The sequence below is a fragment of the Peromyscus californicus genome, unplaced genomic scaffold (assembly GCF_007827085.1).
Source record: "Peromyscus californicus insignis strain IS unplaced genomic scaffold, ASM782708v3 Scaffold_13__1_contigs__length_99412109, whole genome shotgun sequence".
Classification (NCBI taxonomy): Eukaryota; Metazoa; Chordata; class Mammalia; order Rodentia; family Cricetidae; genus Peromyscus; species Peromyscus californicus.
Genome location: NW_026294424.1, coordinates 69,284,464 through 69,301,326, shown reverse-complemented (window position 1 = coordinate 69,301,326; position 16,863 = coordinate 69,284,464).

Sequence of the window (16,863 nt, the reverse complement as noted above, 5' to 3'; positions counted from 1 at the left end):
AACCCCATTCTGTACCCATTCAGCTGTTGATTGTTGTGGATTATTATTATTTTAACTAGGCAAAGATGTGTTACATTTGTTGATGCTCTGGAATATTACTTTAACTATTAACAATTTAAAGATGTGTTGTATTTGTTTGCACTGCATTTGTTTAATTATATAAAGATGTGTTGCTGTTTCACCTTGCCTGCCTAAGGCACCTGGTTGTTCTAATAGAAAGCTAGACGGCCAATAGCTAAGCAGGAGAGGGAGAGGCGGGGCTGACAGGCAGAGAGGATAAGTAGGAGGAGAAAGCTAGGTTCGAGAGAGAGAGAAGAAGGAAGAAAGAGGGGGACACACCCAGGCACCCAGGGTCAGAAGCCAGGCAGCCTCCAGCCAGCCATGGACAGCAGGAAAGTAAGAGAGAGAGAGAGAGAGAGAGAGAGAGAGAGAGAGAGAGAGAGAGAGAGAGAGGTAAAGAGCCCCAACGCATAACATAGACAAAAAGAAACAGATTAAAATAAGAGCTTAGATAAGGCCGAGCATTCATAACTAATAAAAAAGTCTCCGTGTCATGACCTGGGAGCTGGTTGGTGGCCCAAAAGAAAAAACCTGTTACAGTTGATAGACATCCAGACTGGTCTACTTCCTGGCTCTTGTGAATGGTGCAGCTGGACACCTGGTTGTACAGACCCCTCTGTAGTGGAACTTACATGTGTTTGGGTATAAACAAGCAGTGCAGTAGCTGAGTCATGAGGTAGTTCTTTGTGGTTTCTTGAGAAAACTTCAGACTGATTGCCAGTGTCTGGTGGAGGTGTTTTCACATTGTGGCTGCATGGCCAACCCCCAGTGTTAACTTCCAACAGCCAGGAGCCATCTCCTCATGGCCCCTTCACAGCCTTCAAAGTTGCACCATTAGCCAGAGAACCAGTCATCAAAATGCAAGTATTGGGGGGGGGGTGCAGATTCAACTGAAACCACAACCATGGACACAAGTCCCTTGGTAGGCCAACCCATACACATGGCATGGTGGGCAGAGCAACACAGATATGCTCCCTGGATTACAGGGCTCCAGAGTCCTGGCAGTTGAGCAGAGCTGGTCTGATGTGGAATACTGAGGAAGAGGAGGGAGGAAGGGACAATGGGGAGGGGAGAAATAGGGATGGTTAAAGGAGGAAGCTTCAGATTAGCGTCAGGCACTTGAGCTGGGAGGGGCTGGGCAAGGACAGGTCACAGGTACCAATAGGCCAGAGTGGGACTGCCTATGCTTGACTATTTCTGTTTCACAAGGCTTACCAGGATCAGACCTGTTCTGCCCGAGTGATCTTATTCTTCCCTGGGCCCACTGTGAGTTCCTCCTTTGGTATGCACCTGGAAAGAGGATACCTCATTTTCTGTTAATTACTGAAACAACAAAACAGTAGTGTGATCATTAAGTGCTCATGTCCTCAGCGAGTCTGGTTTAAAAAAAAAAAAAAAAAGATAGAGGAAAAGAGAGAGAGAGGGAGAGATGCAGAGCCACCAAATATTCCCTATTTTCCTGTCTCTTATGGATCCCATAGGAGCCCATCCACGATGGGTTTTACCATGGGTAAAAACCCGCGGTCTGTGGCTACAAGTCTCTCACTGATGCTTGAATAACCTCGACACGAAGACTTCATTTTTGTGCGTTTCCTCTAAGTCTCCTTCCATATGCACAAGCAATTGCTCCAGTGCAATTACAATCTACATACAATTGATGTGCTCTACTTTAGAAAACCCAACATTATCTTGTAAACAGTTTTCTATGTTGCCATATAGTCTTGACAATTATAAATTTCAATGAATGTACAAAATTATGTTGAATTGTTGCAGTATAATTTTCTTAACTGTTCCTCAATGATTAGGTGTTTAAATGGCTTCTAATTTTGGATTAGGGTAGATAATGCTTGATGGCATATCTTTATGCATTTGTTCTGTTTCTGGTGACTATTCCCTTGAGAGAAATTCCCAGGAGTGGTTTTACTGAATCAAAGGGGAAGAATATACATACATACATACATACATACATACATACATATATACATATATATACACACACACACACACACACACAAAATCAGTTCAAAGTGGATTAAGATTCACCAACCTGAGCCGGGCAGTGGTGGCGAACTCCTTAAACCCAGCACTCGGGAGGCAGAGGCAGGCGGATCTCTGTGAGTTCGAGGCCAGCCTGGTCTACAAAAGCAAGTTCCAGGAAAGACACAAAGCTACACAGAGAAACCCTGTCTTGAAAAACCAAAAAAAAAAAAAAGATTCACCAACCTGACACCTAAAACTCCTTGAAGAAAATGTAGGTGGGAAGCTTTTTAAACACTAGGCTTTAATGGTGATTTCCTCAACACAACACCAAAAGCAAATTTTTACACATGGTACCTCATCATACTGAAAAGCGTTATTCAGCAAAGGAGATAATTGACAAACTAAAAACACACCCTACAGAACAGGTGAAAATGTTTCCAAACCACATATCAAATATGGTATGGATCACCACATATCAAATATGGTATGGCACGCCACCTATGACTCAATAATAAAAACATAACCCAATTCAAGAATGGGCAAAATTGAATAGACATTTCTCCAAAGAAGACATACAAATAGCCAGCAGGCATATGAAAAGATGCTCCACATCACTATCCAGCAAGGAAATGCAAATCAAAGCCACAATGACACATCCCTTCCTAAGAGTTAGCATGGCTGTTATCAAAACCAAGACATCGAAAGATACCAAGTGCAGTGAGGATATGGAGAGGTCATATGCTGCTGGATTGCATGTAAGGATATGGAGAGGTCATATGCTGCTGGATGGCATGTGAAGATATGGAGAGGTCATATGCTGCTGGATGGCATGTGAGGATATGGAGAGGTCATATGCTGCTGGATTGCATGTGAGGATATGGAGAGGTCATATGCTGCTGGATTGCATGTGAAGATATGGAGAGGTCATATGCTGCTGGATGGCATGTGAGGATATGGAGAGGTCATATGCTGCTGGATTGCATGTGAGGATATGGAGAGGTCATATGCTGCTGGATGGCATGTAAGGATATGGAGAGGTCGTATGCTGCTGGATGGCATGTGAGGATATGGAGAGGTCATATGCTGCTGGATTGCATGTAAAATGGCACAACTGATATGGAAAACAGTATGGAGATGTCTCAAAAATATTAAAATAGAATCTAAGGATATAGCTCAATTAGTAGAGTGATTGTCTAGCATGCCTGAAGCCCTGGGTTGGATCCCCAGTATCACATAAAACAAGTGTGGTAGTACATGCCTATAATCTAAGCACTCTGGAGGTAAGGGCATGAGGATTGCAGGTTCAAAGTCACATTCAGCTACATAGGGAGCTTGAGGCCAACCTTGGATACATGGGATCTTGTCAAAACAAAACAAAACAAAACAAAACAGCATAAGATAGAATAAAAATTGCCATATGAGCCAATAGCCCATCTTTGGGATATATATTTTTTTCAAAAGAATTGAATTAATTCTTGGAAAGATTTCTGCACCTTCATTTCTGCACCTTTATTGCAGCATTATTTATAATAACTAAGATATAGAAACCTGTGGTTGATATATTGTATACCCCAATAAACTTATCTGGGGGTCAGAAAACAGAACAGCCACTAGATTAGACAATAGAGGCCAGACAGTGGTGGCACACACCTTTAATCCTATCACTGGGAGGCAGAGATCTGTCTGGATCTCAGTGAGTTCAAGGCCACACTGGGAACAGAGCCAGGCATGGTGGCACTCACCTTTAATCCCAGCACTTGAGATTTCATGTCTTTGCTTGGGAAGGATACACACCTTTAATCCCAGAAAGTAATGGCAAGAGGCAGAAAGATATATAAAGGCATGAGGACCAGAAACTAGAGGCTTTTAAGCAGTTCAGCTGAAATCCATTCCAGTGAGGACTCAGAGGCTTTCAGTCTGAGAAAGCAAGATCAACTGAGGAGTTGGCAAGGTGAGGTTGGCTGTGACTTGTTCTGTCTCTCTAATCTTTCAGAATTTACCCCAATATCTGGCTCAGGATTTTTTTTATTAAGACCACTTAAGAGTCGTGTTACAGAAACCACACAATCAACAGATGAACTGATGAGAAAAATGTGACATCTCCATACAACAGCATAACAGTAGACACTCAGAAAAGAAGGAAATCTTGCTATCTGTAGGTAGGCCATGACTGAACCTGGGGGACATTATGCTACAGGAAACAATGGAAGTCACAGAATGACAAAGACTACATGAGTTCAAGTTCACAGAAGCAGAGAATAAAATAAGCTACCAAGGGGTAGCTGTTCCTATAGAATTTCAGTTATTTGAGAAGACATCATGAGCCAGGCCAGATGGCCCAGGCATGTAGCCTCCAGAGGATGAAGCAGGAAGATCAAAAGTTCAAGGCCTGTCTGGGCTATAGAGGGAGTTCAAGGCCAGTCTGGACAGTTTAGTGACACCCTGTCTCAAAGGAAAAAGTAAAAGGAGGGTGGGCATACCAGTAGGACATTCAAGAACATGGCTCAGTTCCTAGTATCCAAGGGGTGGGGCTCCAGAGCTCTGCTGTGCAGCTTGACATCTGTAGACAATACTATATATAGTACAATTAACATTTTTTAATAAGTAGATTCTTAAAAAAAAACTTTCAAGTGAGTTCAGAACACATATTTAGCAGGTTGTTTTTAAGTTTTGGTAAATCTCTTTTTTAAGCACAAAAAGTTATTGGGGTACACTGGGAAAAGTTTAAAGGTCATGGGCGTGTCTATTATTATGATTGTGGAGACGATTTCATATGCTCAAATTCATCAAATAACATGCATCAAATATGTGGGGATTTTTAATATAATATTCCCATAAAACTGCTTTTTAAAATTGAGCTAACATGCTGGATGGTGGTGGCACATGCCTTTAATCCCAGCACTCGGGAAGCAGAGACAGTTGGATCTCTATGAGTTCAAGGCCAGCCTGGTCTACAGAGTGAGTTCCAGGACAGGCTCCAAAGCTACAGAGAAATTCTGTCTCAGAAAAAAAAAAAATGGAGCTAACATTAGGGGACCAGAAAGATGTCTCAGTAGATATGGCACTTGACATGCAAATGTGAAGAATTGAATTTGGGTTTCCAGAATGCAGGTAGATGCCAGGCAGGTGTAGGCAGGGCACCTAAAACCCCGCATTTAGCAATGTTCAGGGCCAGAGACAACAGGTGCCCTGGGCAGTCTGGCTACCTAGACCAGCCAAATCAGTTAACTCTGGGCCTTGGAGAGACCTAGCCTCAATACATAAAATGGAGAGCAATCAAGGACACTGATGTCAACCTCTGACCTCCATGTGTACACACATTCATGCGCACCTGCATACACAAATGCTCCCACACATACGCAAGCATACATATACCCATGCATGAGCAGCACATACATACACAAATGAGAAAGTGAGTTAAGGGCCTGGAAGATGGCTCAGCAGTTAAGAGCACTGCCTGCTCTTCCAGAGGAGCCTTGCTTAATTCTCAGCAACAACATAGAGGCTCACAGCCATCTGTCACTCCAGCTCCAAGGGATCTGATGCCCTTTTCTGACCTTTGTGGGCAATAGTCAAATACAAGGTACACAGGCATACATGCAGAAAAAAACCTCCCTATACATAAAAATAGTAACTTAATTAATAAAAAGGTACTTAAAATGAGCTAATTTTAATATTATTTGTTATTATATAAAATGTACCACTTAATTATGTAAAGATCATAAAAATATATAGATTTTACATACCCTTTTGCAATGATACCTTTGAAGTCTAATACATATTTTGCATTTACAGTGCATCCCAGTTCCAAAGAGCTGTGTTTCTTTTTTGGAATAGGGGAAAGGAATTGAGATAAAGTCTTGGTATGTAACTCAGGCTGGCCTTGAACTCATTCAGTGCTTCCTAGAACTCAACATCCTTCTCCCTCCATCTCCAAAGTGCTAGGATTATAGACATGTAACACCTTGCACATGAAAAAGCTCTATCAGATGCTGAATAGTATGTAGTCATGGTCACTGTGTGAGAGACTGTAGTGCTACAGCCCACCCAGAGACATTAATGATGTTCCACACTATGAAAATGTATTTCTGTTGATGCATGGAGCTTCCAGGAAATAAAAAGCATGCGCTTTGTCAAAATAGAGCATTTGAGGAAAGCTCTGTCATGTCCTTGGTGGGATAGAAGCTTCATACTAAAGACAATGATGGGAACATCACAGATGCCTGTAGGTGGAAGTTTCGGTCCCACCGACAACTCCCAAATACCCAGCAGCCGCTTCCCAAATAATTGAGTTGGAGGCTTAATATTACTTATAAATACTGGGCCGGTAGCTTAGGCTTATTACTAACTACTTAAATTAGCCCATGATTCTTATCTATGTTTAGCCACATGGCTTGGGACCTTTTCTCAGTACGACATTCTCATCTTGCTTCCTCTGCATCTGGCTGGCAACTCCTGAATCCACCCTTCCTCTTCCCAGCATTCTTAGTTTGGCTTTCCCGCCTATAATTCCTACCTGGCTACTGGCCAATCAGTGTTTTATTAAACCAATTCGAGTGGCAAATCTTTACAGTGTACCAGAGGATTATCCCACAGCAGATGCCCCTTGCTTATAGAGTACATTTGAGCATCTCTCAGTCTAGCTCACTCTCTGCTCTGCCAGTGTATCCATCATTCTACATTTAAAACAGTTATAGAGTATATATTATCAGTGTGCACCAGGATGCACGGACTCTGGCCCTGCTACAACCACACAGAAGCAAGATCGCTGGGGTGAGCCTGGAAACTAGTGTTTCTAAAGCAGATTTTTAGCTAGAGGTTTAATGTGATAACAAACAGAGCCTATTATCATTGAGGAGTTTGAAGCTTAGAGAACAGGCAGCTCACTCAGGCTTTCTTGGTTAGGGGTCACCTGACTCATCAGGCTTCCTCCCATACCACACACCCACCACGGACCACCTTTCCAGCACAGTCTATGCCACAAAAAATCTCTGCTGGGGTGTAGCAGCCATCATCGTGCTGACAGAATAGTAAAGGGAAAATACTACACGACGCTTGCCCGAATTGGAGAAGGAAGGGTGGATTTCTGCCTCTAATCCGGCCTTGCAGCAGGCTGAGTGTGATCTCTCTCGTGCCGAGTGTTAGGGCCGCATCATGTGATATGATGACATGCATGGCTCCATCACTAAAGGGTATATAGCCCTGGGACCTCTTCTTGTCACTACAGTAGCAATGAGTGCACCCACATGTGGACAGGAAGAGCTGAGGCAAATGCCTCAGAGAAGTGTCGTGGCTGATGAATGCCATTCAAATGGCCCACTTCGGCCATGGCCACGTGTCAACACGGTCTTCAGACCCACGTGTGGTGATGAGACAAGCACTGTAGAACTGCAGCAGAGCTGTAAACATGCTGACAACAGGAGCCAGCAGCTGGGCTGAGACCCAGTCAGTCTAGGCGAAATGCTTTGGATCCAAGTGCAAGCTGAGTGGATGCACGGGAGCGGCAGCTGCCACACAGCTGGACTCGGGAGCCCTGTGAGAGGCTACTTGCAAATCATGCTTGAAAAATTCATCTTACTAAGCTTGGACATGAATACAGTCACATGGACTCCGATCAACTCTCATACCTAAGCCAAGAGGGAGATAGAAGTGCAACCGGGCTAATGGGAGGCAGAGGGCTGACTTCTGGCTGGACGTAGCTGACTTTTGAGGAATGACAGAGTGCACTATATTTGGAAATGATCCTAAATTTAGAATAATGGACTTACTCAAGAAGAGAATGGAGTGAGCTTGGCTAAGAGATGCTCGCACGTATTCTATAAGCGAGGAGCACTTGTGAGTCCTTTATCCTGTGTTTAATGCTGACGTTCACTCTGAACCTATTCTATTAGTCTAGCACATTGGACTCGCAGTGAAACTTAAACTTATTTTACTTGGCAAATGAGTGAGGCTCGGAGAAATTAAGTGAACATCTGAGATGCATGTGGATGTATACACATTCTGCTTGATATATGCAAACATTTATTTGTGAGTTTATTACGTATTACACATATATTAACTATAATACTATATGTATATATGTGCATATATAACACAATCATTCATTCAATAATTACTCATTGGGCAGTATTTAGATCCTGCATAGTATATAGTTATTGTAACAATGAGGATAAAGGGATAATAAAAATATTGATCCAGCCTTCCTGGAACTCAGAGTCCAGCTAGGAAGAAACGACAAGCTATTTCAACAGAGACAGATGACAGAGTCTGGAGTGAATACTGTAGAAGAGGTGAAAGGGACTGTGAAGAGATATAACAGCAGAGGTCTGGCCCTGCCTAGGCTCCTAGGATGTCTTCCCTGGGAGGAAGCCTGGGAGCTGAACTATCTAGAAAAGCAGATATGTACCAGGACATGTATCTGCTGTTTGAATCTAGAAATTAAAACTACCATTGCTGATGGTGCTGGTGTTGATGATAGTTTCATTAGGCACAGAGGAGTAAAAAGATGTCCTTTAAAATTTTCCAGTTTATGGCTGGGTGTGCTGGTGCGTACCTATAAGCCTGGTCTATGTAACAAGTTCCAGGTGAGCCAGAGCTACCAAGAGAGACTCTGTCTCAAACAATCAAGAAAAAAAGGGGTGGGGGGCTGGAGAAATGGCTTAGAGGTTAAGAGCACTGACTGCTCTTCCAGAGGTCCTGAGTTCAATTCCCAGCAACCACATGGTGGCTCACAACCATCTGTAATAAGGTCTGTTGCCCTCTTCTGGTCATACATGCTGTATACATAATAAATAAATAAATCTTTAAAAAAGAAAAAAAGAAAAAAAGGGGGGCAGCTTTATAAAACAGTAATTCTCAACCTGAATTAAAAGATAAGAAATGAAAACATGCAATTGTAATAATTAATTGGAATAATTAATGTTGTGGGAATTCTGCCATTCGGGCCAATGACCATTTAAGTGGAGCGATTTGGCCCAGTGGGTGTGGTCACATGAAGACATGTGACCCCTAAAGAACCCATGGGGAAAGATCAGTTGCACTCTCTCTTGGGCTGGTCAGAGCAGGGTGGAGAAGTGTGGCTTGCAGTTTGGTTCCCATCTCCCTTGGGCAGAACAGCAGGATGGTGACAGCTGGATTAGCAGCAGCGCCAACCTTGTTCCGTGCCCTACGTGGACCCTATTGATTTCATCTGTTCATAAACCTGACCTGATCCCAGACTTCCTATCTCACTATAAATTAACACTCCAGAAAAGACTGGGGGTAGCTGGGTGGTAGACCACATATGTAACATGTGCAAGGCCTTAAGTTCAGCCCCCAGCACTAAAAACTAACAAACCAACCAACAAGAGAAGGAAGCATTCGATGAAAGCAACAACAGCGTGCATGCGAGAGTGACAGCGGCGTGCACGTTGGCTCTGTCCATTGAAAGCAGCAGAAAGATGTCGAGATGCAGGTGTAATCATGACTCCCAGAGCGAGGTAACTTTCGGTGTTTCCTTCCTCCCGCCTCTCCCTTCTACCTTCCCGACATCTATCTCTTTTCTGTTTCCTCTGCCCTCTTGATCTTTCACTGATGGATTAGCAGCACGTCCTCTAGTCTTGACCTTGTTAAATGATGCCCAATTAACCTCCTCGTTCCAAAATTTCAAAGATGTACATGACACTGCGAAACTTAGGAGATTACAGAAGCAAGCCTCTAATTGTGTTCTTCCTGGTCCCCTCCCCAGCCCCCACAGTCTCTAAATTAGAATGACTATTGCTATCAGCCACAACAGCAATTTAGATGTGTCATAGAAATGCCAGCAGACTCATAGCCGCACTGCGTGTTTATATAAATTAGACTTTGACGGTCTTTCTCCTCCTTCTCCTCCTCCTTCTTTTTCTCCTCCTCCTCCTTCTCCTTCTTTTCTTCTTCAGAAAACAGTAGGATCAACATGGCCTCACAAGCTATTTTCTCAAAAACAAAGCATGGGATTCCTTGCTGTGGTAGTTCTTAAGTAAAGCGGCTACTTGCGTCTGGTTGCTCAAGTGCTGCGTTTTCCAGGCATCCAGGACATCAACAATTTGGCAGAAGTAGAGGGGGGAAAGGAAGAACGAAAAGAAAAGACCAGTGGAGTCAAGGGAAGTTCCGACGCAGCAGTTGCCTTGGATCCCATCTGGAGTTTAAGCGGCTCTTGACCCTCCGCAATTGTCTTGCTTAAGGAAATTCATACTCCCTTTGCAGCCGAAGCCCCCACTCCATCAAGGCTGTGGTAAGATACCCCACAGGGCCAGCGAGGACTGGGGTGCGAGCGGTCAGATGGTATCATGGGAACCAGCCCGGATTCTGCAGGGCTCTGTTGACTGCTCTCTGCTTGCCAATAGTGGGACGCCTGTCCTCGTTGTTAAATAAAATAATAGGCAGTTTGTATTTATTTAACATACAGACTGTAGCCAATTCCTGCTAACAGCTACCAAAACAGTGGCATTCCCTAGCTTGAGATGGTTCAGAGGCTCTAAGCAGGCAAATGGATAGGACCCCACCCCACCACCACCCTGAATACCTTTTTCATCATTTCAAACAATAAATTAGTTCACAGCATATGATCCAAAAACAACAGCCTGGTTTTAGTGGATAGAATGCCATTCTCTGGGACACTTTCCACTGTCAGTGCTGAACTCCCCTGAAACTGGGCTTATTGGGTGGGGGGAGACTATTTTCCTCATCTGTGCTTATTCATTTTTTAAAAAAGTGAATTTTGATCTCATAATTGAAAAAAATATGGTTTTTAATGAAAGCTTAGAATAGGAGTTTAGGTGGTGATGGTGGTACATGCTTATAATCCTAGCATTTGGGAGGCTGAGGCAGGAGAATTGGGAGGTCAAGGCCTGCCTGAGCTACAGAGTAAGACTGTACTCTAAAACACATACAAGAGAATGGGAAGATTAGGAGAGGTAAGCTATGGGGGAGAATCATGGGAGTTGTGAGAGAAAAATCTTTAATCATCTAAGTGGAGAATCATCTGTGGAGCTTTAGACAATCCAGAATAAAGTAGAATGCTCCATTTGGTGTGGCCCAGACAACTTCTAATACAGTCCAACAAAAATCCATAAATTAACTTACAACATTATGCATTTGTGGGGAGTGTTGAGAAAGACTGTCACTCAATAGTGTAGTTTTGGAGAATGAATTTTGTAGATGGCAGTATCATGCTTCAAGATCAAGGACTTGCACATACTTGCATGGTCCAGCAGCCAAAGACAGTACCCTATCAAACAGTGGAGGATGATGGGAGACACATTGAGCCATCCACATCTTATTAATGCTTTTACCTTGTCACATGTACATAAAATATTATAAGCTGAGATGGAGACCAGAGCCCTCCTGTCTTCTGGAGGTCAGACTTTGTGAAATATCTAGGGCAGTGTGTGCTGAAGAGGCATCCCTAAGACTCCAGCTCTGCTCTATTTAACTCATGGCCAGCCTCCTGAGGTGGGTGGGTACTGCCCTATACAGCTTAGTACTCCACCATTGTGGATTCCAAAGGCCTACCCTGGGGAAAAAGTGACCACAGGTAGAAGGTAAGAGTAAAGAAAGATATCATAACTTTTATTCTTCTCTTCATTTCTCTTTGGCCTTCTATACATTTTGCCTTTTGCATAGTTCTACAAATAGTGGATGCCATAGGGACCTCTCTGGTTTCAATACCAAAACTCAACAGCGGTTGAGGTAACAGGACTCCATCTGCCCCATCTTGGGCAGCACCACAGGTATTGACATGGTCATCCTCCAAACTGCTGGATCTATACACGTGTCCCCCCACACTCAGCTAAGCCATTCCCACAAGGAGAGTCAGCCTGTCAGGGTGGCACAGCATTTACCACTGCAGAGTGATGTGCCCTCCCTATTATCTGCAGAGTCCTAAAAGGTCAGAACTCTGTGTCTTCATCTGCAAAACAGAGCAGCCCCCTATTCTTATCATTGCCTCTTCTAAGGACTAAAAAAGACAATGAGCATAGATAGAAATGCTGTCTTCATTGTCTACCATGTCCTGGTGTCCTGTTTGTCAACCTGGAGACACTGCAGAATTCACTTCCACCTCTCTTGAAGACCAGGAGCTGAGGACCCAACTTCAGAAGCAGGATTTGTGGGGTGTTGTTCAGTGGCCACTCTGGTCTTCATTTCCCCAAATCTAAAAGAAGGAAGTTTCTCTATATGATCTCTGTGCTGATGAGTAATCTGGAAAGACAGAAATTTGGTTGAGAAACACCTCCATCAGATTGGCCTGTAGGCAAGACTGTAGGGTATTATTTTCCTGATGGATGATTGATATGGGAAAACCCAGCCCATCGTAAGTGGTTTCACCTCTGGACATGTAATCCTGGATGGTATAAGAAAGCAAACTGAGCCAGCCAGGAGGAGCTAGCCAGGAAGCAGCATTCCCCCATGGTCTCTGCTCCAGTTCCTGCCTTGCTTGAGTTCCAGCCTGTGATGGACTGCAATCAGACTATGGAAGCCAAATGAACCCTTTCTGCTCCAAATTGCTTTTGGTCATGGTCTTTATCACAGTAATAGAAAGCACACATGGACAGTCTCTAAGGGTTCTCCTAAATTAACTGCTGTTTCAGGTCGGTCAGTTCAGTCATGGCAGTGGAGATTCTCTGCATGGATGTCTGAGAAGCTGAACTGGAAACTGTGGAGGTGGCTATGCGTAGCGCAGAAGTGTGGCATTATCTGCTCAGGATCTGGGATGTCTCCCTTGCAGGCTCCCCAGCTATTCACAGCCAAGAGACATTTCTGATTATTATCTCAGTGTCTCTTGGCCACAGCCTTAAGTCACTGTTCAGAATATCTGCTCCTGGCAGATCCCCTCTGCCATTATATCCAGTTCTCCAGACCGGAAATGGTCCAGTGACCATTCCCTAAGGATTCCATCACCTCTGTCTGTATCCTGTGTCTTCTCTACTTCCTGCTCCACCTGCTGGAGCCTGCTCCAGTCCCTTCCAACACCTCTGTTCTCTTCAATGAATCCCTCCTCCCTCTATTTTTCCCTTCTCCGGTACTTAGCTGATAGGAGACCCTGCTTCCCACACTTCCAAGCTCCCTCAGGACGAACACAGCTGGCCTCAGTCCATTTCGCAATCCCCTCCTCTTTCCTGTTCCACTTCATTTTCCACAAGGAAATGACTGAATACAGTCAATAAGGTGCCAATGACCCGAGCCATAGCACCCATAGCAAACTGACCACACTCCAGCATCACACTCAGGAGATCACAGACCCCCAAACATCTAGTCCTTTGGGGGATGTGACATGTTCGGTCCCTGTGGAGACACACTTTCTGACCACTGGATCCCCTGACACCCGTAATCTAGAGTGAGAAAAGAAGTGAGAAAAGATCAGATCATGAAGAGATTAGGAACATGTAACTGGAATCTTTGATAATTGTTGGATATGTCAAGAGCTGCATTACCCTTAACACCTTTATTTAAAACAAAACAAAACAACAACCTCAAGAGTGACTATGTGAAAGACACCAAATGATGACAAACCTCAATTACTGGCCATTTATCTAGAGTTATAGTCACGGACACGCACTGCAGTCCAAAATTCCCGGACCTGAAGACATGAGGCTGTCATCTTTGCCCTGAATTTTTGCAGTGTGCTCCTAGTTGGTCTCCTTGTTTCCGTAGTCCGATGGACCGAAGATTTAGAATGATTGTCAAAGCATAAAGCCAAGGCAATGTCTCTGCTGAAAATCGCCATTGCTTCTGTCACTTAGACTGCAACAGCGCATGACGGCGCGCTCTGCAAGACGCAGGTCACAGATCTGAGGTCAGCCAACACCACACTCTTGTTGACCTGCTCCAACCTGGCCACACCCGCTCAGACCCGAAGGCACAAGTTCTTCTCGCCTTCCTGCTCTCACCTCTGACCCTTTGTCAGCTCCCAATCCCAATCTCTTCCTCTGCTTCTCAGGGCTCCCGACTCACCACCGGTGTTCAATCATTCACATAAACCTACAAACACACACCACATCCAAACTGGGTTCATTGGCTGCATTTCCCCCTAGCAACCTACTTTTCTGTTGTAATGCTTATCTGTATTTATAGTTCACCGTTTGCTACGTTTTAATGCATGTTCATGTGGTAGGGGGTGCTCTGTGTGTGTGGGGGGTACTCTGTGTGTGGCGGGGCGGCGGGGGCGCATGCGTGTCGAGGCTAGAGGACAACTTGAGGCAGGTCTCACCCTGAGGAACTTGTTTGACTCCTTTGAGACAGGTTTTTTTTTTCCTCATTGGCCTGGAAGTCCCCTATTATGGTTAAACAATCTGGCCAGAGATCCTCCTGTTTCTGCCTCCCCCAGGCTGCTATTACAAGTGTACACCACCATGCTTGGTATTTTTAGGTGGGTTCTGGAGGTCTAACTCAGTCCCCCTTGTTTGCAGGGCAAGCACTTCACTGCCTGAACCACCTCGCCAGCCCATCTTTCAGTGCTTTGGGAGGTAATGAACATATTTCCAACTACCAGTGGTTCTCCACCTTCCTCATGCTGGGACCCTTTACTACAGTTCTTCATGTTGTGGTGACCCCCCCAACCACAAAATATTTCATTGCTGCTTCATAACTGTAATTTTAACTGTAATTTTGCTATTGTTATGAATCATAATGTAAGTATTCTTGGAGATAAAGGTCTGCCAGAGGGGCCGTGACCCACAGGTTGAGAACCACTGAACTAGCCGGTGAGAATTTCCCATAACTGACAGTTCTCTCTTAGTCCCACTATTGTGGTGTCCCCAGCACCCGAGATCCTGACTATGAGATGCCAGTGAAAAGCACGTGGTAGGTTGAGAGACGACCAGTTTAAATCTTTATCCGCTTCCTAGCTGCTCTACAACCTTCAGAAACATATTCAACTCCGACGCCTCTGAGTCCTTTGATCTGTTCAGTGGGGCTTATGGGACCTAAATAAGAGCAGCAACAAAAATCTACACGGAGGAGATACATGATCAAATCAATAAAGCGCTTCATGGGCCATGAAGCCTCAGATTACCAACCTTCAAGGGCTCAATGTGTCTTAACCCTTATGAAGTGAAGGGCACCTCTAGTCTACCGGGCTCCACTTGCGGAGGAGTAAACTTTCCACAGCCTGCTGGCGACTTGCACAAGGTCTCCACTGGGCTTCAGGACACTTAGGCTCACGAGGAGTGAGACAGACCCAGTCCGTCCCCTAAGGCTCCGAGCAGTTCCTCTGCTGAGCCTGGGTCCTTGTCTTGCTTACTTCCAAGTTCCTTGTCCTCTTCCCTAATTAACTGACTTCTCCTCCAAAGCACCAGGCCAAAGGGAAAGCCCCAGGGATGCTGGGCATCCACAGAGTACAGGTCCTTGGAGGACTGCAAGGACTCCTGGTTGTGTTAAAGGGGGGAAAGAAAACATCTGCAGACCTCTGTCCTGCATGGCTCTCATCTGTCCCACTGAGAGCCAGGGCTTCCTTAACTGCTGTAGATATTTAGAAGAAAGAGGTGTTTCTGATTCTGCCTAGAACTTTCCCCCGCAGAAGTTTGGGTAATGCTTCTCTTTCTTCTTTATCAGGATCTGCAAAAGTACTATCTGTCACTTCCGGGGAAAAGGACAGAATGGACACAGGTCACTCGAAAGGGAAAAGGTCAGTAAGGAGAAAGGTCACCTGTGGATCCAAAGTCTAGGAGAGATGTTTCCTTTTGACTTCCTTTGTGGTGTCTGTGAACAAGTGGTCTCCTGGGTATTAGCTTTCTTAGAACCTTCTAGAAATTCTCTAACCCCCTCCAGAACGTTGAGGTAGACAGGGTACCTCAAAGCAGACAAATTCACAGCCCTTTGCTGTTCTGTGGGTTGGGCTCTGCAGTAAATGAGAAAATAATTCACATTCCAACCTCAGCTTTGGGGTTCTGGTACTGAAGGCGTGGGAGGAACTTCTTCAGGTTGGTAAAGAGTTCCAGGATCTGTCTGGCACTGGGTAGCCCCTCTCTCTTCTCTACCAGTGTGACAACACAGTTGGCAGCCACTGTCTGCTTGGACCACTGCCACAGACTCCTAAGTGGCCTCTCTGCTTCTGCGTTTCCCTCATCATCCCTAGCCTGTTCTCTACAATTAGCCCAGAGTGGCTTAAAGCTCCTCGTCAGGCCCTGCCATTCCTGTGCGATGTCCACAGTGTCACATGGTCAATCAGGCCCGGGGTGGAGCTCTCCCTCTTCTCACCACTCACCCCTGCCCACCTCTTACTATCCAGCCACACCCCTTTCCTATCAGGACCCAAAGGGACTACAGTGTCCTGGGGTTCCTGCAGATTTTCATGTGCCCATGAACACTCGACTTTCTCAGTGACACAGATTCAAAGTGTTTTCCTTGAGTTTTAAGTGTTACAGACAAATATAGGGTCCAGTCAGCCTGAGATTTCCAGGTTCTTATGTCCCCAAACAAACACAATCAGATAAGGTTCTGTGGTAGAAGTAGAGATAACTCAATAAGAAAATAAAAAATCCACTTCCAAGAGTGAAAGTGAGCCAGAACTCAGAGAAAAAATGTCAGAAGTTCAATGGCACTATCCCTCCAGCACACACACACACACACACACACACACACACACACACACACACACACGACTTCTGTAGATCTTCTTTTGCACACCTTCTCTTGCTTGTCCAGTCTTTCTGCCATTGATTTCTTTTATACACTAATTTTGGCCTCCGGTTCTCCATCCCCCTCTCCTGGCTTCCTATCCAGCCTAACACTGAACCTAGTGATGAATAAGTTGCTTCCTGCCTTGAGAAGGGAGGTAAGAAGATGAGCAGGCAAATGCAGTTTGGA